Source organism: Amphiura filiformis, chromosome 3 (assembly GCF_039555335.1).
Source record: "Amphiura filiformis chromosome 3, Afil_fr2py, whole genome shotgun sequence".
Taxonomy (NCBI): domain Eukaryota; kingdom Metazoa; phylum Echinodermata; class Ophiuroidea; order Amphilepidida; family Amphiuridae; genus Amphiura; species Amphiura filiformis.
The window spans coordinates 10,723,516-10,747,720 of NC_092630.1; the positions used below are offsets into that span (position 1 = coordinate 10,723,516).

General features: G+C 36.1%; 1 protein-coding gene across 1 annotated transcript in view; it reads left to right on the plus strand.

The window, feature by feature from the left end:
* LOC140148018 (trans-1,2-dihydrobenzene-1,2-diol dehydrogenase-like) overlaps positions 1–4,230 on the plus strand; it is a 66,322-nt gene extending 62,092 nt beyond the window's left edge. Inside the window, exon 9 of the transcript XR_011858434.1 lies at positions 2,154–4,230. The gene's annotated coding sequence lies outside the window, so the exon portion shown is untranslated. The remainder of the gene's footprint in view (positions 1–2,153) is intronic.
* The last annotated feature ends 19,975 nt before the right edge of the window (positions 4,231–24,205 follow it).

Here is a 24,205-nt window from a genome sequence, read left to right on the forward strand (position 1 = left end):
CATAACAAGCATAAAATACTGTACATGTCCATGTGACCTCCTTCAACTCATTTACATAATTTTGGATACCAGGATCGTATTCTGAATCGTTGAACTTCTAATTAGCATACTTTTTGATACCTCCATATTTGGGTTTACCTAAATAATTATTAATAATCTGTACGTTGTTTACGTCATGACGTCATTTGGGGCTTGTTGTCACTTGTCCGATGCGAAACACAACAAACATTTGCAATTCTTTCCATTAATGTTATATTGTGAAATACCATATAGCAGAAGTGTTAGTTTTTTATAATAGGAAAATATTTCTGCTGATGACCCCATGTTGACAATGAATAAATATGCAGTATTCTGGAAATGGTACGGCAATTTGTTCGCCATTTTTATTTTTCAGACAACTTGAGTCGTTTTTGTTATTCTAACTACAGTTCGGCTGAGTTCGCACATTGAAAAGTGAACTTTGATGTATGTGGTGCAAAAATTCTTGCCGTACCTTTCTTTTTTATTCATTTACATGCATTTTTCAGCCGAGACTGTTATGTTTGCGGCCACGCATTGGTATACATATACCAGTTCTAGCTGTATATAGAATTTTTTTGGTGTAGCCCTACCACAGGGGCCCCCTTTTTTCTTTTTTTAGATACTATACTCTGAGATCTCTATACCCCAAGAACTGCTATACCTAGTGACCGCTCACCCGAGCTTTTTTCTCGGGGTGAGCGGTCACTGGGTTTTTTAGCAGTTCTCAGTGTATAGCTTGGCTCGGAGTAAAGTGTTCACTGGGTTGTGGGCAGGCGGCGGATGACATGATCGAGCCGGCAACTTGTGAAACTGCCCGGCCGTATGGCATTTTCCAATATAGTCGGTTAGTTTTGTGGGGTTCATTATCGAACCCCAACGGTTTTAGCTTGTATTTATATTATTTATCAACATAGGCCTATTTGTTTGTGATATTTCAAGCGTTTTAAAATTTCAAAATAATCCCATTCAATTACACGGTTGACGCACGAAAATTTACTGAATTTAGAGAATGCAATGCGGCCACCACCTGGTTGTGGGTGGTCACTGGGTGGTTACACTATAATGTGTCTTGGAGTACATGTAGCGTGTGAAAAAAATGCCATGTGGTAGGTCTATCTGTGTGCTACACCTACAGTGTACCTAATAACCATTCATAGTGATAGATGTTACTTGTGATATAAAAACCAGCAAGACTTTCAAATATTTGGCCACTCCGTGAGCTCAGGATTAGGGTTTAGGGATCAGGTTTAGGGTTAGGATCCATGAGCTCAGGATTAAGGTTTGGGATCAGGTTTAAGGTTAAGATCTGTGAGCTCAGGATTAGGGTTTAGGGATCAGGTTTAGGGTTAGGATCCATGAACTCAGGATCATAGGTTTAGGATTAGGATTAAGAAATGGTGATTATGGTTTAAGGCAGTATTATGGTAGACTGCGCTGCATTCCTTTTTTTGTGATAAACAATTCATACGTTTCCATGCATGAAACCATTTAAAATCTATGACGAAACACATCACATCTCCAGTGACTGCCCTGCCCAGAGAAAAAAGGACTGCGGTAGTTGGATATGACCTGTGTGACCCACCATATCTTAACACATAGACTCAACCTCTTTCATCTCGAATCTGAGATGAATGTTAATGAAGTTAAAATCAATGTGGGTGGTAAATCTTAACCAATAACAAATAGGCAAGCATTCATGTTTATGCATTAGCCCAACCCACTGTGTTCACTGAACCCAACCCACGTGGGGTATAGCTCTATCTGTGTCATTCAGATTTCCTTTGACAGCTTAACCATCGCGTATATGTGCGCGACGTCAAGCGTATACATTGGACCTTGTGCAAATAATACGCGCTGGACGGCTATTCAAACGGCTTAATTGGTAAAACCACAGGATATGTGCATAAACAGCCAAGACTGCATTTTTAATGAGGTAACATCATACCCACTATAGAGTGCATAGTTCATTGTATATTCGAAATACAGTAGACCAGTTTTCCCATGGATATCTGAGCTGTTGAATCAGAACAGGAATGATGAGTTTTCCATGGTCAGGTCAGAGAGCTTAATTTAGGGAATGATAAATTAAACTGGTCTACTACAGTAGACTAGTATTATGGTTGCTTGTAAAGGTGCTCATAAAAGGTTTAGTATGGGATGGTAACAAAAAACTGAAAAATTAATTAAGTTGCTCATAAAACCATCAAAAAATATGTATTTGACATAGGCCTTCATATTTAGAATTTGATGGAACTTTCTTTTTTACACTCAGGGACTTGTCTAGGAGCTCAACAAGGAGTCGGCATCAAAATCAAAAGAACAAGAAGCTCAATAAATAACTCTCCTCAAATAAGAGTTTGGAGCAAGTCGAGGAGCTCCAGAATGATTGAGCTCCAGAATGATTGAGCTCCTAAAAAATAAAGGTCTAATTGACAGAATATAAAGTGATAGATTAACAGCAAATTTCTGGCTCTAACCGTTGGTTATAGCAAAAAATGAGAAAAAAATATATGTATGCACATGTATGATAGTTGGTGCATCTAACTCCTGTCAAACACTCGCTGATTATTTTGTGAAAAGCGCCCTCTGATTATTTTGAAAACAGCGCATACTCACAGAATAAAGGACAACTCGTGGGTAGAGTACGAAAACAAAACATTAACTTAACACATACTCAAATGTCACAACCATATTCCATTACCAATGTCTTTCATTACTGATGTCTTAACTTAACTGTTATCTCTAGTAGGTTTCGCCAATTCTTGCCCAAGAACGGTACATTTACTGTTATTATTATCAGAATTTATTTTAAAGTTGGAACTTTGCCCTTTTGTGAAAACTAATGTTGATTTGAGTTATTCCGGTTGAAATCCATACACCCTCTATTGAACATATGTCCTTAATCTTCCACATCGGGAGTGTGTGAATTTCAAATGAGGTTAACGAATGGGTGAATCCATTTGAAATTCACACCCTCTGTGTGGGAGAGTAAGGTCAAGTCTTCCATAGGGAGTGTACAGATTTCACCTGCAATAGCCCATTTTATCTCCCCTTATATTGGTTGTTTAGTATTTACTTACTTTGAATTTCATGGCTAGAATGTCAAACTGCTGTATCCCTGTGCCCTGGAGGTTCACTGTCTGACTTTGGATAAGCTTTGATTAAAGTTCACAATGTAAACATGATCCTGCATTTCTGGAGGTGCATTAATGATGGAACATTCACGTCTGTAAAGCCTTTGTAACGTTCATGTCTTTAAAGCCTTTGTATAAGTTTGGTCTAGGTAACCCAATCTAAATGTCACTAAACTCAAACTCAGAATATTTTTGATGGCTGTGGATAAGGTTTGATAGAAGAATATAAAAATTGCAATGCGATGTCTTTTCTGCTATTGTTATTTTTCACCTACATCGTTTTTCACAACTCCTCCCACAGATGAAGAAAATATGTGGTATAAGAATCATTGGGCTATTCCAGTTGATATCCACACTACCCCTGTGGAAGATTTTGGAAATATCTGCCATAGGGGGAAATGGAATGAGCACATTGGGCAACTCCATTTGAATTTCATTCACCCTCTGATAAAGATTGCACAAAGGGAGGATGAGTTTTAAAATGGAGCTGCCTGATGTGTTAATTCCATTTGAAATTCATACTCCTAAGATATTTCCAAAATTTTCTACAGGGGTGTTGATTTTAAATGGAATAGCCCATTATAGCAGTAGTTTCATAGGGCAAAGAAACAACTCTCAAGAGTAAATGACTCCTGTTTGATTTTTATAGTCATCGAAATATGAAAGCTTGAAAAAAATGCTTCACATTTGATATGACTTAATCTATCCATGAAGCCCCCATCTAGTTTGTTTCAAAAGAAACTTTTTTAAATTTTTGTTCAGTGCCTTTACCGTATTATACATATAATAGGTGCTATATAGATGTTAAATGTATGTAGGTATGTGGGTATGTATGATATGTGAACCTTTCTATCTCCTATGTTGTGGTGGTCGTTTTCGTATTATGGTGCCCTCAGTTTAATGACGTTTACTTTAAGTATTAAGGGAAGAGTGACACCAAGAATTGGCCATCTATGTGATTTCTTTCTTCATTTTTTTTAATTTGATTTGAATTTGAATGTTTGAATTGACATTTGTTTTATTTTTCTTATAAAAAGGATTATGGAATAAAATATATTATGAATATTACTGTAAACTGTTGTTGAGTTATTTATATATTGTGTGTTATTGTTTCTCATAAAGCACTGAGTACATGATATGACAGTCTAATGGAGAACATTTTTATATTGTTACTTGTTACTAGCCCTTCAAATGCTGTGCAATGATGCAAACCCAGCTTACGGTTGTTTGATGTGATCATTAATTCATTTTTCTAACAAATCATTATAGAATTTTCAATTCTAGACTGGGACATTACCAACAGCTATCATATATTTTAAAGCTATTTTTAACATAGATTTTCCTTTTGTAGTGATTTTTAGTTTCTAAATTGTATATTTGTGTTCAAATTGAGGGCGCTATTTACCTAATTTAACATTTAATTTAGCCCAATAATATGAGTTATTCCTTTCATTTCATGATAAATTTTTTAAAGAAAATTTCGTTGCTATTTGTTAATCATTTTTCTGATGTATTTTAATGATGTCATAATACAAGTGTCTACCACTTCTAAAGATGCAAACAAGATTTAACATAAATAGCACCATCAGTGTTCAACTTTGCTTGAAAATGAATACATTTCTACATGCCATCAAACAACCATGCCAGTAGTTACTCCCAGGCATTATTTCAATCAGCTTACAACTTTTGAAGATAGCCAAATTTAAGAATCTCCCTGATTAAGAAAATATTTTAACCATTAAGTTGCACACATTTCCACAATTTTCCAGGCTGAGCCTGCTGTAGGAAATCTCACTGATTCCAGGCTGTAAATATCTGCAATGACCTGTTGGTACATCACACAATCTATTGTGTCAGAATACTAGATGTTAGGCTATATCATATCTCATATTAAAATGGTGACAAGATGAAGTGTCAGGTGTTGGTTCACTGGTACATTTGCAACCCTCCTTGTGCTGCAGCAAATTTATGCATCTTTATCAGGGTCATAAGCTTAAAAGTCTGATTCAGACTCCGTCATCGCATACGATGAAATTAAAATGTACATTTTAATTTCATTGCTTGATGCTGCAGTGTTTTAGAGCATATGGGGTCTACATCTCCTTTTATGGTCATTCTGCCGACCCAGATTTTCCAGCAGCCAATCACAAGAAAGTTGAACAAAGTTCAACTCATTGTTCACGAAATTTTCACCGCCGAGCTCGTAAAACCTGGCACAGATTTCAGTTTTAAAAGCATCGCATCGAGTTGTGGTGTGGAGTCTGAATTAGACTTAAGCTGCTAAACTATGGCTTATTATTTTATGTCAAGGCATTGAAGGCATTATATCTAGGCATGAACAACAAGAAACTATCATCTTGTAGAAGCTGCTGGCAAGATAGCGATTAACCTCATTGCTGAATGCGCAGGGACAGCATTCCATATGCAGGCTATAGATGGCAAGAAAGATATCAACTGCTCAGTGCCAGAAGTGGGTAAGTGCAATAGCTGCCCTGTGAACATTTGGCAATTTACACACAGTATGTTGTACTCATCTACACATGGCAGCTATTTCACTTACCCCCTTCTACACTGAGCAGTCAATATCTGGTGTTTGATAAGGTTTGATCTCGGTATCTCAACCACAAGGCCATTATGATCTCATAATCAACATCTTCAAGTTCATGGCATGGGATCTAGGGTAAGAACAACCATGTGATGGAAAATGTTGGCCTCCGTTGATGAAGTGGCTGAATGCGGAGGTCTTGTTTTGGATGGAATGAACCCGTACCAAAGTAGAATGTTGCTCTCAACCATTGCTACTCCAGTTGAAATCTATACACCCGCTATGGAAGACATGACCTTAATCTCTCACACAGGGTGTGTGAATAGAGGGTATTCATTACTACGTCATTGATGTGATTGCTCATGCATAAAATTCCTTCACATGCTTAATCGGAAAAGTGACCTCTTGAAATTATATCACAGTGATCTTTATGTTATTACAGTGAGACCCACATACAATGTTCAATGCTATAACTTGGAGGGCAAACAAACCAACATCGCCAAATTTGACTGTCGTGTGACTGTGTACAACGTGGGAAGCTATGGGGAAATTGAACACTTGTTGTCTGATCATGCATGTTTTTATGTTTCAGATAGCGGTTACTTAGGAACTCTCGTTTCGCTTGGGTTTATTGAATTCACTCTATTCCAATAGAGGTTACCTGAATGTGTGACTCCATTTGAAATCTACACCACCAGTTTGGTTACAATATTAAGGTCATGTCTTCCACAGGGGGTGTATGGATATTGTATATTCATATTAGGTCTGGTTGCATGGCAGGATATTTAGGATCTGTAAATTCATATTAGGTCTGGTTGCATGGCACGGTTGTTTGATGTATATAGAATTGGCTTCATTATTAACTAAATGCAAACTATAGATGGCGCTATTTATCCTAAATCATATTCCTTTATTTGCAAGGGGTAGGTCATTAATACTGCCATTAAAAGAGCTGGAATAGATGAAACAAGCAACAAGGAAATTTTATAAACATATTTTATCAAACAATAAAAGGAATTATTTGTATTAAAAGCTTGAAAGAGTAATTTCCAATAACTAAATAGCGCCACCAATTTTGTCATTAATAGGTGCATTTTATATCCGAAAAAGCTTTAAAAATGCTATAAAAGTGAATAATTTGGTAAATGAGGGGAAATTAAAGTTGAGAATGACTCAAAAGCATCTGTATACGTTAGCATGATATAACTTTTAGGTGTTTAAGCCTAAAATTTGGTTGTACATGATGTTTTGTTTGAAAACTAATAAATGATCCCATCAAACAACCGTGATGGCAGGATATTTAGGATCTGTAAATTCATATTAGGTCTGGTTGCATGGCAGGATATTTAGGATCTGTAAATTCATATTAGGTCTGGTTGCATGGCAGGATATTTAGGATCTGTATATTCATATTAGGTCTGGTTGCATGGCAGGATATTTAGGATCTGTAAATTCATATTAGGTCTGGTTGCATGGCAGGATATTTAGGATCTGTAAATTCATATTAGGTCTGGTTGCATCGCAGGATATTTAGGATCTGTAAATTCATATTAGGTCTGGTTGCATCGCAGGATATTTAGGATCTATAAATTCATATTAGGTCTGGTTGCATCGCAGGATATTTAGGATCTGTAAATTCATATTAGGTCTGGTTGCATGGCAGGATATTTAGGATCTGTAAATTCATATTAGGTCTGGTTGCATGGCAGGATATTTAGGATCTGTAAATTCATATTAGGTCTGGTTGCATGGCAGGATATTTAGGATCTGTAAATTCATATTAGGTCTGGTTGCATGGCAGGATATTTAGGATCTGTAAATTCATATTAGGTCTGGTTGCATGGCAGGATATTTAGGATCTGTAAATTCATATTAGGTCTGGTTGCATGGCAGGATATTTAGGATCTGTAAATTCATATTAGGTCTGGTTGCATCGCAGGATATTTAGGATCTGTAAATTCATATTAGGTCTGGTTGCATCGCAGGATATTTAGGATCTGTAAATTAATATTAGGTCTGGTTGCATCGCAGGATATTTAGGATCTGTAAATTCATATTAGGTCTGGTTGCATCGCAGGATATTTAGGATCTGTAAATTCATATTAGGTCTGGTTGCATGGCAGGATATTTAGGATCTGTAAATTCATATTAGGTCTGGTTGCATCGCAGGATATTTAGGATCTGTAAATTCATATTAGGTCTGGTTGCATCGCAGGATATTTAGGATCTCAAGTTGTATTGATGTTTGGGATGGGATGAAGAAAGTGAATGGATGATTAAAGCCTTACTGTACGATTTCCGTCAAATTTCGATTTTGTTGTTCTTTATTCAAAATGTTGAAATAATATTAGTAATAACTGACGAGAAGGGTTGCTGTCCATTTTAGGTTGAAATAACAAGGTAAAGTGAAAGAAACCCCACTGGTTATTTTGGCCATTTAACACACAGTTCTATGGGAGGACATATTATCACCATTTTTAAATTATGATAATATGTTGAACTTTGCTCTGTTGACCTACAAAGACAACAAATTTGGCTGATTCCATTTAGGTGCACGTTGGGACATGTGTAAACATTACAAATATGCAAAAAAAATTTACCAATTTCATATTATAAGATCATACATTATGGCTTTAAGAAAACAAAATGAAAGAAAGACAATGAAAAAGGAAGGACATGAAAGATACAAGTAAAATGACAATGAAATAAAGACATGAAAAAGTAAAAAAGAAAGTACAAACCCAAGAAATCCCTGCTTTAATATTGAAAACAAGTGCATTGTGTAACCCTGTATGTTCCATTTAATTTTTGAAGGTTATCGTTAAACTGACCTTACACATGTAATTCATTAAACAAGATGTCGCTTGAAGATGAAAGGAGGAACCCCAGCTATTTAGTATGCTTCTGATTAGAGATAAAGTTAAATGATAAAAAGACAAGATTAGTTGAAATGTAATTGATGCTGGAATTAGAAGATATTTCCTGAGCCTGTATATTCTTTTGTGTAGCTTTCCTGCAGTTATTTTGGTATCATTTGTTTGCTTGTCTTGTATTTTGTATTGTTTTTGCTTGTCTGAATTACTTGCATCCAGTTGGACTTACTTGAAAATGTTTTATTGAGGGTTTTCTTTAAATATGCCCAAACTCAATAATGGAGTCTGTGTTTAACAGTACCGGTACACAAGTATTTTATTTCAGCATTTTGAGTAAAGAAACACAATTAAATATTATGGAAATTATACCTCAGTTATGACTTTAAAGCCATAATGTATCTTTTAATATCAGTGTGGTCAGTTTTTTCAAACCTGATTTATTTGACATATTTGTAATGTTTACACATGTCCCAACTTACACCTAATTGGATTCAGCCAAATTATTGGCTGATTCCATTTAGGTGCACGTTGGGACATGTGTAAACATTACAAATATGCAAAAAAATTTACCAATTTCATATTATAAGATCATACATTATGGCTTTAAGAAAACAAAATGAAAGAAAGACAATGAAAAAGGAAGGACATGAAAGATACAAGTAAAATGACAATGAAATAAAGACATGAAAAAGTAAAAAAGAAAGTACAAACCCAAGAAATCCCTGCTTTAATATTGAAAACAAGTGCATTGTGTAACCCTGTATGTTCCATTTAATTTTTGAAGGTTATCGTTAAACTGACCTTACACATGTAATTCATTAAACAAGATGTCGCTTGAAGATGAAAGGAGGAACCCCAGCTATTTAGTATGCTTCTGATTAGAGATAAAGTTAAATGATAAAAAGACAAGATTAGTTGAAATGTAATTGATGCTGGAATTAGAAGATATTTCCTGAGCCTGTATATTCTTTTGTGTAGCTTTCCTGCAGTTATTTTGGTATCATTTGTTTGCTTGTCTTGTATTTTGTATTGTTGTTTTGCTTGTCTGAATTACTTGCATCCAGTTGGACTTACTTGAAAATGTTTTATTGAGGGTTTTCTTTAAATATGCCCAAACTCAATAATGGAGTCTGTGTTTAACAGTACCGGTACACAAGTATTTTATTTCAGCATTTTGAGTAAAGAAACACAATTAAATATTATGGAAATTATACCTCAGTTATGACTTTAAAGCCATAATGTATCTTTTAATATCAGTGTGGTCAGTTTTTTCAAACCTGATTTATTTGACATATTTGTAATGTTTACACATGTCCCAACTTACACCTAATTGGATTCAGCCAAATTATTTGTGTTTTTAAGACAACATAGCAAGTTTGAATTAAAGTCATAATAATCAGGGCCGTTCCGACCATTAGGCCAGGTAAGGCGGTCGCCTAGGGCGGCAAACGTAGAGGGGCGCAAAAAAGGGCGCAATAAGAAAAAAAACAGGAATGGAGAAAGAAAAGGAAGAAAAAATGACAGCGCCTCCCTTAAGGCGCCGACTTGATCAATTCAGGAGTGATTCTGCCTCCAAGTGATGAAAGTCTAAATTTTCACAAGCATTTCGCAGACAAAAATCATTATAACCCAAATTAATTAGTGGTAAGCCCTATTTGTACACATTTTTGCTCACTCCTCGCAATTGTGTCAAGAATTATGTATCCTTAGCACTGGGCGCCTCAAACCCTAGCTCTGTCACTGGAAAAACTGATGAGTTTTCAAGGGGTAACCCCTTAACCATGTTAACACTTTTTGGTATGCTCTCTGGTGGGGCGGCAGGGAGGCTTTGCCTAGGGCGGCAAAATCCCTAGGAACGGCCCTGATAATAATTATGACTTTAAATCCCCCATAGGACACCACAGTCAAGTGGCTAAGAGAGTAGATAGTAAGTGACTTTACCTTAATTTTCCCTCTTTAGTTTGGCTTAAAATGACCAGAAAAATGTACCTTGGGGGTGGGGGGGGCAAACTAAAAACCATTAGGGGCACTGACGGAAAAAGAATTCTGGGTTGCATTATTTTGACCTGGAATTATCAGTGGAAACTGTACATGCAAAGTCTTTGAGTTTCCGAAAAAGGCTTCATCAGGACAATGTGGGCACATAGTGCACCAAAATTTTGTATTTTACACAATTTTGACCCATGATTGGGGTGAAAATGGCTTTATTGTGTCAATGTGCACACTTAGTGTGCAAAAATTTGGTATTTTACACTATTTTGGCCCATGAGCGGAGCAAATTTTGGTGGAAAACAGGCTATTTGCCCCTTTTCTTTTTCCTTGCCTTCCTAATTTTCTCTTTCATTGTCTGCCTGGGCACTTTTTTCTTTCATTTTTGTCAGGCAGGGACACCCTGCCTCCTTGCCCCCCTGGCTATGCTACTGAACATAGTGATGTGATTCAAGTAATGAAATCTAACAACATGAGACATTTGTGGGTAAAATTGATTTTGAGATAAGATAAGAAGGAATGCTCCTTTTATTGTGTATGTTATTTTCATGCATTGACTAGAACTAACCCTGTTCAGCAAACCGCGATGCCTAAAGCCATAAGTTTTCCATGTTCTACTTTTGAAATTATGTTTTGTCAATATGTCACTTTCCATGTTTTTTTCCTTTTTCTTGAGGCTTTCCGTGTTTTGTCCGTTTTACCATGTTTTGTCCGAGAAAGTTATTAAAGATATATTACAAAATAAACTCACTTTTTACATATTTAGTTATTAAAAACAACAACAGATACTTTTTTTTTTTTTTTTTTGCGTATTTGTATTTTATTCACTTTTTTTTCAATTACTTCAATTTTATTTGTGAAATTCTGGCATTTTCTGGATCACAAAAAGTGCTACCCCTCGAATAGCAAGCATAGTGGTGGAATATCATCATAGGTATCAGAGTTCAGCCCAGAGCATGTGCTTAAAATTATTACATCTCGGAAGCTGAAAAAATGTGAAGTGGAATTGGGCTATTCAAGTAAATACACACACCCCCTATGGAAGACATGTCCATAATCTTCCGCACAGGGGGGGTGAATTTCAGATAGGATTACGTTAATGGGTGACTCCATTTGAAATTCACACTCCCTGTATGGAAGATTAAGGTTGTGTCTTCCACAGGGGGTGTATGGATTTCAATTGGAATAGCCCATTTTGTCTTTTAAGCAATACTGTAAAATTTGCTGAAGAAGACACCTTCATTGTTACTTTCTTCAAAATTCTGATTTTTAAAAGATTGTAATGTACTTGAATGAACTAAAATATATTCTGCAAGAAATGTGGCCCAAGGTGCTGTATTTGAGACAACATCGGAAATTCTTAATCAAATCACAGTATCCCGAGATTAAATCAGCTATCAGATTTACTGATACACACATTAACATTTACGATCTAAGCGCTGGAATGAAATAGCAATTTTCTCTCATTTTACCTCATTAGGTTGGCTCATAGTGAAAAGCGCACATGCGATTTGTTATGTCAGAAATCTTATAATATTGCTTTAAAGGAGCTCTGTGTGATTTCATAAAACTTAAAGCCCTCAATTTTGGTCAAAGTCTGGTTTATAACATGTTTGTACATATACTATCAGCATCTGAAATAGTTAAGCTTAATTCAGTGACTTTTGTGTACAAATTGATTTTGTAATTAACTTAAGGGGGTACTACACCCCTGGCCAATTTTGTTCCTATTTTTGCATTTTTCTCAAAAATGATAGCGCATTGGTGACTAGTAAGATATGTATATTATAGGGGCAAGGACTACAACTACTGCACTGGAAATTTTATTTCAACACACACAACAGTTGTGGAGTTACAGTCAAAAATGAGGGAAAACCAATATTTGATCAATAAATCAATAACTACTTGCCTTGAGTTGCTGAATTTTCAGTGTAGTAGTTGTAGTCCTTGCCCCTATAATATACATATCTTACTTGTCACCAATGCGCTATCATTTTTAAGAAAAATGCAAAAATAGGCACAAAATTGGCCAGGGGTGTAGTACCCCTTAAGGACTTGGATAGCGATGTTTTCACAGTATTTTTGTGGGACCTGAGAGAACATCAGACAAACCAAATTGCATTCTGAATACGAGGTATGGCCTTCTGATATCAAGTCATTTTGATATTTTGAAATTTGCGATATAATGCAAATTTTATGGCAAATTGTTAAAAGATGATATTTTTTATATTTAACATTTCTCGCAGTAAACTTTATAAATCTAATTGTATGTGCTTTTTAAGTGTATGTTGCTAAGAGAAAAAGCCGTCCATTATTTGAAAATGTTAACCTTTCGTATTGAAGATATACATGAATTTTCATAAAAGACCTACAGGGAAATTCATGTATATCTTCAGTACGAAGGGTCAACATTTTCAAATGATTTTCTCTTAGCTATATATACACTTGAAGTACATATCAAAATCATGAGAAATATTTGGACTAAAAAGTAAAAAAATATTTTGAGCTTAGAATTTGAGCGTGAGACTAGTATTATTCAGGTATACTAGTATCAGTGATCAATATTGTATTTATTATGCAAATAAACAATTTCAATGGCCTTTTTTTCGAACCTTCCCGATTTCTCGTGTACAAGGTCGCATATATTATACACATGACTGAATGTCAAAAGAGCTTATATCCAGGGCTCATGTGTATGTAACATGACTCGTCATTTACTGTGACGTCACAAGTCTCCTGCCATGGAAATCAATTTTGCTTCGAACAGGGAAGGACCGTAGATTTGTGTACGACGCAGCATTTTACAAACACACTTTCTCTTTTTTTCAGGAGAAATACGAATAAAAAAATTGCAATGAGTGTCAACTTGTAATGTAATAATTATTCTCTTCGAAAGGAGTTAAACTTGCTTAATTGCAATAGATATGCCCTTTAAGTAGTAGTATCAGAAGGACATTCCCCATGTTCAGAATGCAATGTGGTGTGTCTGATGTGCTTTCAGGCCCCACAAAAAATACTGTGCAAAGATGGGTGATCAAAAGCTTTTATTCCCCAACATAAAAGTTTAACACTGCACTCATAATGTATTTCCAAATTACTGCTCGGTATGCCCTCTGATTCATAAATAAAGCAATATTTTTTCACTTTGCGTGAAATCTTTCGAGCCCCTTTAAGCACATCAGCTTGCATCACATAAGCAGAATACCTTTTATAGTCCCCAAATGATCCGGTACATCGCCTTTGTATAGCATACCTTTTATAGTCCCCAAACGATCTGGTAAGTGACGGGGATCAGCAATGTCATCAACGGGCAAATCTACCGATGACACAAGAGATGCTTCAAAAACCAAGAAAACCTGCCTCTCAGGGCCTCGCCATCCTCAACACACCTCATCAACCAGTTCATTCAAAATTTGGTAGAGTTGAGTTCACATCTCAAGCACTTTCCCCAATTGATTATTATACTTAGTCTTTATCACAGTCTAATAATGCTGCAAGGATAATGTGATTAGACTAAAGGTGGTTGTTTTTTAAGAGATTGGCGATAAGACTGTGTGAATTTATGGCAATAGCGGGTAATCAATAAATCCCCCCGGCTAGCCTTACCAGGTAAGAAAAACACTGTAGAGGCTTGTTTTTCATGACTATACTGAAGGGTCTAGAAGGGTAAGGAAAGAACAAGGATGGAGGCTAAGGGAGATGGGAGAAGAGATGAGATACAGAGATGCAGAGAAGGGATAAGGAGAAAGAGGCACACAGTTTCAGGGGGAAGAAAAAGGGGAGAAAGGTATAAAAATGCTGATAACCTTGTCAGAAGTGACCTCATGGATAGGACCATTTTCATGTTACTAGTAATGCACTGGGTGTCCCAAAAGTGCTACTGTTTTGAATGCTCATAGTCATAACTCAACAACCAACAGGAAAGATCCCATGTGCAGAGAGCCATACCTGTACATGTATTTTGCAGCCAGTTTCGAAAAGAGCAGGGTGTTAACCCCTGACTGTTCCCAACCCATCCTCAAATAGAGGCTTTCTTGGGTTATCCAGGGTTGTCAAACCCGAACAAATCAAATCAAATCAAATAGCAAAATGGACCAATATGCAACATTTTCATATTAAAAGATAGAGGCTTTTTATACAAAATGCATTTCATTCACCTGCAATATTGACTATGATAGTTACAATATCTTTTTGAAGAATTGCTCAATGCAAGTATTTTTACTAATGGTCAGGTCCGTGAAGCATCCACTGAAGGCCTAACTTGTATTTACACCCCCTAGAATGTGCCTTACAAATGTATTTATTTGAATAGAGGTTATCCATGTTACTCATGTGTGACTCCTAACAAAAGGTGTTGGCTCCCGTAGTATTCCTCGTTCAAACCAATTCAATGCACGACCTCGGAGTTACTTGCATGACTTTGGCGGGCTATTTTGAAACAGTCATGGTTGCACATGCAGTTACTTCTTTTGAAAAGCCTTAACAAGGTAGTCGCTGATAGGATAAGCAGATAGAACATGGATAACCTTTATTGTTGGCTCATGCTGAGTGTCTCATTAAGGAGCCATAATGTATGATTCCAGTCAAATTTTAATTAAGTTATTCTTTGCTAAAAATTATTACATAACATTAGCAACAATATTAGAGGTTTTCTGATCATTTTAAGCTGAAAAATGTGGTGAATTTAAGGAAACCACTTAACTGTGAAGCTCAATGGGGAATTGGCAAAACTATTAATTTTATTGTAATTAATGCTCTTCAGGCTTAATCTTTCACATGGTATTTTAGCACACCATTGGGATTTGCAATCATACAAAAAATAGAAATTCAAGACAAATTGAGGGTGTCACTGTGGAGCAAATCACACATTATGGCTTTATAAACCCAAGGTTTATTTTTCCCACATTCAAAGAACTCTGTGCTGTTTAGCTCTGTTTGAAGGTTCCCCCAATATAGTTGGGAGGATTAAATTTGTGATACTTGAAAGTGTGATGTCAGTGTGCTGCCATTTACATGTATGTAACCATTTGCCACACATGAATGACACCAAATTGATATCATGTGTACATGGACAAAAATTGTGATTCAATCAATTAGAGTAAATTTTGATAAAAATGTGTAGAACTAGACAAATCTGGAAGCCATCTTGTGCCTCTGTCAAACTATTCAGAATATATCGTCGTCTGCATCACATACAGGCTGCCTTGTGTGATTTTTATTATCATTGTTTTATTTCAAATTGTTATTTTATATTTCAGCATGCTTCTTTCTTCCATGAATGGATATGAAGTTGTAATATTTTGATAATACCGCAAAATTAATACATAAAGTGAATTTTACAGTGTATTTTGACACAAATAAATGACAATAATAAAAAATCACAAAAGGCAGCCTTTTGAGATACGACAGTATGTGAAGCAGACGACAATAAATGTGTGAGAAATGTTAACACATTCTCTCCATGTCACTGACCTAATTCATAAATGTTTTCATAACATAATTCTGAAAATCATTTTACGAGGTAATGTGGTCTCTGCACATTATACTGATGCAATAATGTTAGCCTCCCCAATCTAATTTCTATAAGTATGTGTAAGTATGTGCAGGATTTATATGATCATGAAATGTGATTTATAACACTTGTGATGGTACTGATTAGATCAATAAATGTCCGAATTGATCCAAACTAGATCGTTATCTAGTTTGATTTACAAGCAATGTGATAGGCAACATTTAAAATAGGAATATGTGGCTAGAGCATAAAATGAGTAGTTGGAGGAATTTTGCTTCTGTGTAAAACAAAAATGGCCACATGAGATAATATGGCATGTACTTGTGTTGAAAATGGTGCAAGCTTTGTACAAACATTTTTTTCACATCCACGGTTTAATTTTGCTGTTAAAAATCACCTTATTTGTACCAAAAGGAAGAAAGAATATGGAAAATCTAATGTAATGTGTTATCTTCAGTAGAAAGTAATTCTTATAAGCATGTATTAAAAGTATTATCATCAGTAGAAAGCAATTCTTATTAGCATACATAAAAACAAAGTTATCTTCAGAATCAATTATAGGCATACATTAAAAGTGTTATCCTCAGTAGAAAACCAGCTTTTGACATGCATAAAAAATGCTATCTTCAGTAGAAAGCAACTCTTTGACATGAATTAAAAATGCATTAAAAGTGTTGTCTTCAGTAGAAATCAACTCTTTGACATGTATTAAAAGTGTTATCTTCAGTAGAAAGCAATTCTTATATGCATGCAAAAGTGTTATCTTCAGTAGAAAAGAAGGCAACTCTTTGATGTGTATTAAAAGTGTTATCTTCAGTAGAAAAGAAGGCAACTCTTTGATGTGTATTAAAAGTGTTATCTTCAGTAGAAAGCAACTCTTTGATGTGCATTAAAAGTATTATCTTCAGTAGTAAGCAACTCTTTGACATGCATTAAAAGTGTTATCTTCAGTAGAAAGCAACTCCTTGACATGCAATAAAAGTGTTATCTTCAGTAGAAACCAACTATTTGACATGCATGAAAAGTGTTATCTTCAGTAGAAACCAGCTATTTGACATGCATTAAAAGTGTTATCTTCAGTAGAAACCAACTATTTGACATGCATGAAAAGTGTTATCTTCAGTAGAAACCAGCTATTTGACATGCATTAAAAGTGTTATCTTCAGTAGAAACCAACTATTTGACATGCATTAAAAGTGTTATCTTCAGTAGAAAGCAACTCCTTGACATGCATTAAAAGTGTTATCTTCAGTAGAAAGCAACTCTTACATGCAATAAAAGTGTTATCTTCAGTTGAAAGCAACTCTTTGACATGTATTAAAAGTGTTATCTTCAGTAGAAAGCAACTCTTTGACATGCATTAAAAGTGTTATCTTCAGTAGAAAGCAACTATTTGACATGCATTAAAAGTGTTATCTTCAGTAGAAAGCAACTATTTGACATGCATTAAAAGTGTTATTAGTCTTCAGCTTCGTTTGCATGGTAGGACAGAATACCTGTTTCAGGTACTTCTGTAGGGTAGAGACACCTGAGTCTGGGAAAATCGAGACTTCACCGATGCAGCTGAGGGGTACATACACACAGATCTCCTCGGCAGGCGACCAGGTGTATCCCCATATGATTTAGTATGGGTGGCAACTGGACTAAATGCTGAAACCTTTCCTTTATATCCTCTATGACAGAAGGAGTGGCGACCTCTGTCTTATTCAGGCATTGACAAGAAATATGAGTTTACATTTAAGCACCAGGGTTAAAGCCCCTGCTATGAAGTCTGGACCATCTAAGTCACCGTTAGACTATGCTAACATCAATGACGGTTTGATCTCAAAGCCAGTTGATACCATCCTGGACGGACCAAACCTGATGCAGATAAGGATGGTCAAGACAAATTTGTACAAAGGAAAAACCATTTACCATCAGCACTTTCAACATCAGAACTCTCAACACACAAGCCAAAAAAGAAGAACTTGCTCATGAAGCCGCACATTATGGCATTGACATCATATGTCTGCAGGAACACCGGATTTGTCACAATGACTCCCTCTTGCAGGAAGATCTGAATGGATACAGATTAGTCACCTCTTCAGCATGGAAGAACCAAAGGAATGCTGCCACTGGTGGAGTAGGCTTCTTAATCTCACCAAGAGCCATCAATTCCTGCATGTCCATTATTAGTCATAATGAACGGATTATGGAAATTTCTCTGCTGGGCAATCCAACATCCACAGTTCTCTGCTGCTACAGTCCACATAACGAACAACCTGAAGAAGCTGTTATCTCCTTCTACCAAGAACTCTCTTCTACAGTTAATGCCATCCCAGCTCATAACTTACTTATAATTGGAGGAGACTTTAATGCTCAGCTTGGGCCATTGGATGCTCTCTTCACACCTGCTAAAGAAACCAATAGAAATGGCAACCACATGAAAGACTTCCTGCAGGAACATAACCTCATAGCCACAAACACAAGGTTTCAAAACCGCATCAACAGATTATGGACACATAGGTGTCCTAATGGCCAACTAGTTCAACTAGACTTTGTCCTGGTAAGAAAGAAGTGGATCAACTCAATCAAGAATTCACGTGCATACAGCTCCTTCGAGGGTGTGAACTCGGACCATAGGATTGTTTCATGCAAATGTCAAATCAGCTACCGGAAATGCAGAACTTCCATGAAAGACCCAATGAAACGTATTGACTGGAAGAAGGTTACCAGAGACACCATCCTGGGTGAGCAGTTTGTGGTAGCAGTCTATAACCGCTTCAGTTCTCTACACGATGAGCTACAAGAACCCAATATTAGCACCACTTATGATACCTTAGTTGCGGCTAATGAAGAAGTTGCACTGGAGATGCTCCCTAAAAAATCAAAGCAGTCCTACAACATTGCTGCATCAGACAAAGTCACTGAGGCAAGAGATGTCTTAAAGAGTGCATCTATGAAACACAATGCTAGATCCACCCGAGCATCACAAAAGCTCCTCGAATCGGCCAAAGTTACTCTTGATAAAGCCTACACAGAAACTCTGGAGTCCTCTATTCAAAAGAAGACAGAGGAACTTGACAAACTCCATCATGAATATAAACATGCAGCTTCTTGGGAACTCCTCCGGGAGATAACTGACACCAAATCTGCTCCTGTGGTTAGAGTGAAAGGCAATACATCTGAAGAGCGTCGTGACAACTGGTTTCTACACTTTTCCAACTTACTAGGGAAACCAGAGCAAGACGTAAACCTTGAAGATACGTTCTTTAACAGCAATGTCTCTGACGATCTCCCAATACACACTGGTCCATTTACTATGGAAAAACTGCAAAAAGGTCTGAGCAAGCTCAACAAGTCAAAAACACCTGGTCCTGACAACATACCAGCCATTGTTTGGAAAAACCCACTCTTCCATCAGCAACTGCTTGATTTCTGTAATGAAACCATGAAGGAAATAAGCCAAAAGCCTTGTCAAGATCCACAATTATACCTCTCCCGAAGAAAGGGATCTTTCACAACCATCAAATTATAGAGGTATCACACTGTCAGCACTTGCTGCCAAGCTGTATAACACTATGCTGCTCAACAGGATTTCTCCTCATCTAGATCCTATTCTCAGACGTAACCAAAATGGTTTTCGCAAGGGTAGATCAACCACACCACAGATTCTAGCCCTTAGAAGGATAATAGAAGAGCTTAAAATCTCAAAGAAGCAGGCATATATTGTGTTTGTTGACTTCTCAAAAGCTTTCGACAGTGTTAACCGGAAGGCCATGCTGCATATTCTTCGTAATTATGGGATCCCTCAGGAGATTGTGAATGCTATTGCAATAATGTATGATAATCCTTCAAGTTTTGTACAAACAGGTGATGGACCAACTGAAGAGTTTCTCTCTACTGCTGGAATCCTGCAGGGCGACACCTTGGCCCCTTACCTTTTTGTGATAGTGGTAGACTATCTCCTCAGACAGTCGATAGACACTGACAAGTCCAAAGGGATTGACATCATGCCCAATAAGACGAGCAGAGAGAAGAACAAGTATTTAACCGATCTTGACTACATGAGCGACATCGCTTTAACAGCTACGTTATCACAAGATGCCCAAGATCTTCTGTCATCTTTAGAAGATGCTTCCGCCAAAGTTGGCCTCTTTCTCAATTCCAAGAAGACAGAATATATGTGTATTAATGGAGATAAGAACCCAACTCCAATCCTTTCTCGGGATGGCACACAACTCAAGGAGGTGTCGGACTTTAAATATCTTGGTTCATTTGTTGCCGACAGCAAGAAAGACTTTCTGACTCGCAAAGCTCAAGCATGGAAAGCTTGCAACAAACTGCACACCATCTGGCAGTCCAACATATCAAGAAATACCAAGCTTGCCTTCTTTAGAGCCTGCATAGAGAGTATCCTCTTATATGGAAGTGAGACCTGGACAATGAAGAAAGATCTTCAGGACCGTCTTGCTGGTACCTACACCCGGCTGTTGATGAGGGTTCAAATATATCCTGGCGTGAACATAAAACCAAAGCAGAGATCTATGATGGTGTTCCACAGGTGTCCTCCATCGTTGCTCAACGGCGAACCAGATTTGCAGGCCACTGCTACCGTGCGAAAGACCAAATAATTTCAGATGTCATCTGTATGAGGCTTCCACGAACATGTAGAGGAAGAAGACCATTCAACTACATCGACTGTGTGGCAAGGGACGTCAATCAAGAAATTAATGACCTCCCAAATCTGATGGCTGATAGAGATTCCTGGAAAAGAATTGTAAACTCTTTCTCGGATGCGTCCGCAAGATAGATAGATAGAAAAGTGTTATCTTCAGAAGAAACCAACTATTTGACATGCATTAAAAGTGTTATCTTCAGTAGAAAGCAACTCTTTGACATGCATTAAAAGTGTTATCTTCAGTAGAAAGCAACTATTTGACATGCATTAAAAGTGTTATCTTCAGTAGAAAGCAACTATTTGACATGCATTAAAAGTGTTATCTTCAGTAGAAACCAACTATTTGACATGCATTAAAAGTGTTATCTTCAGTAGAAAGCAACTCCTTGACATGCATTAAAAGTGTTATCTTCAGTAGAAACCAACTATTTGACATGCACTTAGTGTTATCTTCAGTAGAAAGTGACTCTTTGACATGCACTTAAAATGTTATCTTCAGTAGAAAGGGACTCTTTGACGTGCACTTAAAGTGTTATCTTCAGTAGAAAGCAACTCTTTGACATGCATTAAAAGTGTTATCTTCAGTAGAAAGCAACTCTTACATGCAATAAAAGTGTTATCTTCAGTTGAAAGCAACTCTTTGACATGTATTAAAAGTGTTATCTTCAGTAGAAAGCAACTCTTTGACATGCATTGAAAGTGTTATCTTCAGTAGTAAGCAACTCTTTGACATGCATTAAAAGTGTTATCTTCAGTAGAAAGCAACTATTTGACATGCACTTAAAGTGTTATCTTCAGTAGAAAGCAACTCTTTGACATGCATTAAAAGTGTTATCTTCAGTAGAAAGCAACTATTTGACATGCATTAAAAGTGTTATCTTCAGTAGAAACCAACTATTTGACATGCATTAAAAGTGTTATCTTCAGTAGAAACCAACTATTTGACATGCACTTAAAGTGTTATCTTCAGTAGAAAGTGACTCTTTGACATGCACTTAAAGTGTTATCTTCAGTAGAAAGCGACTCTTTGACGTCTTCAGTAGAAAGCAACTCTTTGACATGCATTAAAAGTGTTATCTTCAGTAGAAAGCAACTCTTACATGCAATAAAAGTGTTATCTTCAGTTGAAAGCAACTCTTTGACATGTATTAAAAGTATTATCTTCAGTAGTAAGCAACTCTTTGACATGCATTAAAAGTATTATCTTCAGTAGAAAGCAGCTATTTGACATGCACTTAAAGTGTTATCTTCAGTAGAAAGCAACTCTTTAACATGCATTAAAAGTGTTCTCTTCAATAGAAAGCAACTCTTTAACATGCATTAAAAGTGTTATCTTCAGTAGAAAGCAACTCTTTGACATGCATTAAAAGTGTTACATGCAATAATGGTGTTATCTTCAGTTGAAAGCATTAAAATGCATTAAAAGTGTTGTCTTCAGTAGAAAGCAACTCTTACATGCAATAAAAGTGTTATCTTCAGTTGAAAGCAACTATTTGACATGCAATAAAAGTGTTATCTTCAGTTGAAAGCAACTATTTGACATGCACTTAAAGTGTTATCTTCAGTAGAAAGCAACTCTTTGACATGCATTAAAAGTATTATCTTCAGTAGAAAGCAACTCTTTGACATGCATTAAATGTATTATCTTCAGTAGTAAGCAACTCTTTGACATGCATTAAAAGTGTTATCTTCAGTAGAAAGCAACTATTTGACATGCATTAAAAGTGTTATCTTCAGTAGAAACCAACTATTTGACATGCATTAAAAGTGTTATCTTCAGTAGAAAGCAACTCCTTGACATGCATTAAAAGTGTTATCTTCAGTAGAAACCAACTATTTGACATGCACTTAGTGTTATCTTCAGTAGAAAGTGACTCTTTGACATGCACTTAAAATGTTATCTTCAGTAGAAAGGGACTCTTTGACGTGCACTTAAAGTGTTATCTTCAGTAGAAAGCAACTCTTTGACATGCATTAAAAGTGTTATCTTCAGTAGAAAGCAACTCTTACATGCAATAAAAGTGTTATCTTCAGTTGAAAGCAACTCTTTGACATGTATTAAAAGTGTTATCTTCAGTAGAAAGCAACTCTTTGACATGCATTGAAAGTGTTATCTTCAGTAGTAAGCAACTCTTTGACATGCATTAAAAGTGTTATCTTCAGTAGAAAGCAACTATTTGACATGCACTTAAAGTGTTATCTTCAGTAGAAAGCAACTCTTTGACATGCATTAAAAGTGTTATCGTCAGTAGAAAGCAACTATTTGACATGCATTAAAAGTGTTATCTTCAGTAGAAACCAACTATTTGACATGCATTAAAAGTGTTATCTTCAGTAGAAATCAACTCCTTGACATGCATTAAAAGTGTTATCTTCAGTAGAAACCAACTATTTGACATGCACTTAAAGTGTTATCTTCAGTAGAAAGTGACTCTTTGACATGCACTTAAAGTGTTATCTTCAGTAGAAAGCGACTCTTTGACGTGCACTTAAAGTGTTATCTTCAGTAGAAAGCAACTCTTTGACATGCATTAAAAGTGTTATCTTCAGTAGAAAGCAACTCTTACATGCAATAAAAGTGTTATCTTCAGTTGAAAGCAACTCTTTGACATGTATTAAAAGTATTATCTTCAGTAGTAAGCAACTCTTTGACATGCATTAAAAGTATTATCTTCAGTAGAAAGCAGCTATTTGACATGCACTTAAAGTGTTATCTTCAGTAGAAAGCAACTCTTTAACATGCATTAAAAGTGTTCTCTTCAATAGAAAGCAACTCTTTAACATGCATTAAAAGTGTTATCTTCAGTAGAAAGCAACTCTTTGACATGCATTAAAAGTGTTACATGCAATAATGGTGTTATCTTCAGTTGAAAGCATTAAAATGCATTAAAAGTGTTGTCTTCAGTAGAAAGCAACTCTTACATGCAATAAAAGTGTTATCTTCAGTTGAAAGCAACTATTTGACATGCAATAAAAGTGTTATCTTCAGTTGAAAGCAACTATTTGACATGCACTTAAAGTGTTATCTTCAGTAGAAAGCAACTCTTTGACATGCATTAAAAGTATTATCTTCAGTAGAAAGCAACTCTTTGACATGCATTAAATGTATTATCTTCAGTAGTAAGCAACTCTTTGACATGCATTAAAAGTGTTATCTTCAGTAGAAAGCAACTATTTGACATGCATTAAAAGTGTTATCTTCAGTAGAAAGCAACTCTTTGACATGCATTAAAAGTGTTATCTTCAGTAGAAGGCAACTCTTTGACATGCATTAAAAGTGTTATCTTCAGTAGAAAGCAACTCCTTGACATGCATTAAAAGTGTTAAATCTTCAGTAAAAAGCAACTCTTTGACATGCATTAAAAGTATTATCTTCAGTAGTAAGCAACTCCTTGACATGCATTAAAAGTGTTATCTTCAGTAGAAAGCAACTCCTTGACATGCATTAAAAGTATTATCTTCAGTAGAAAG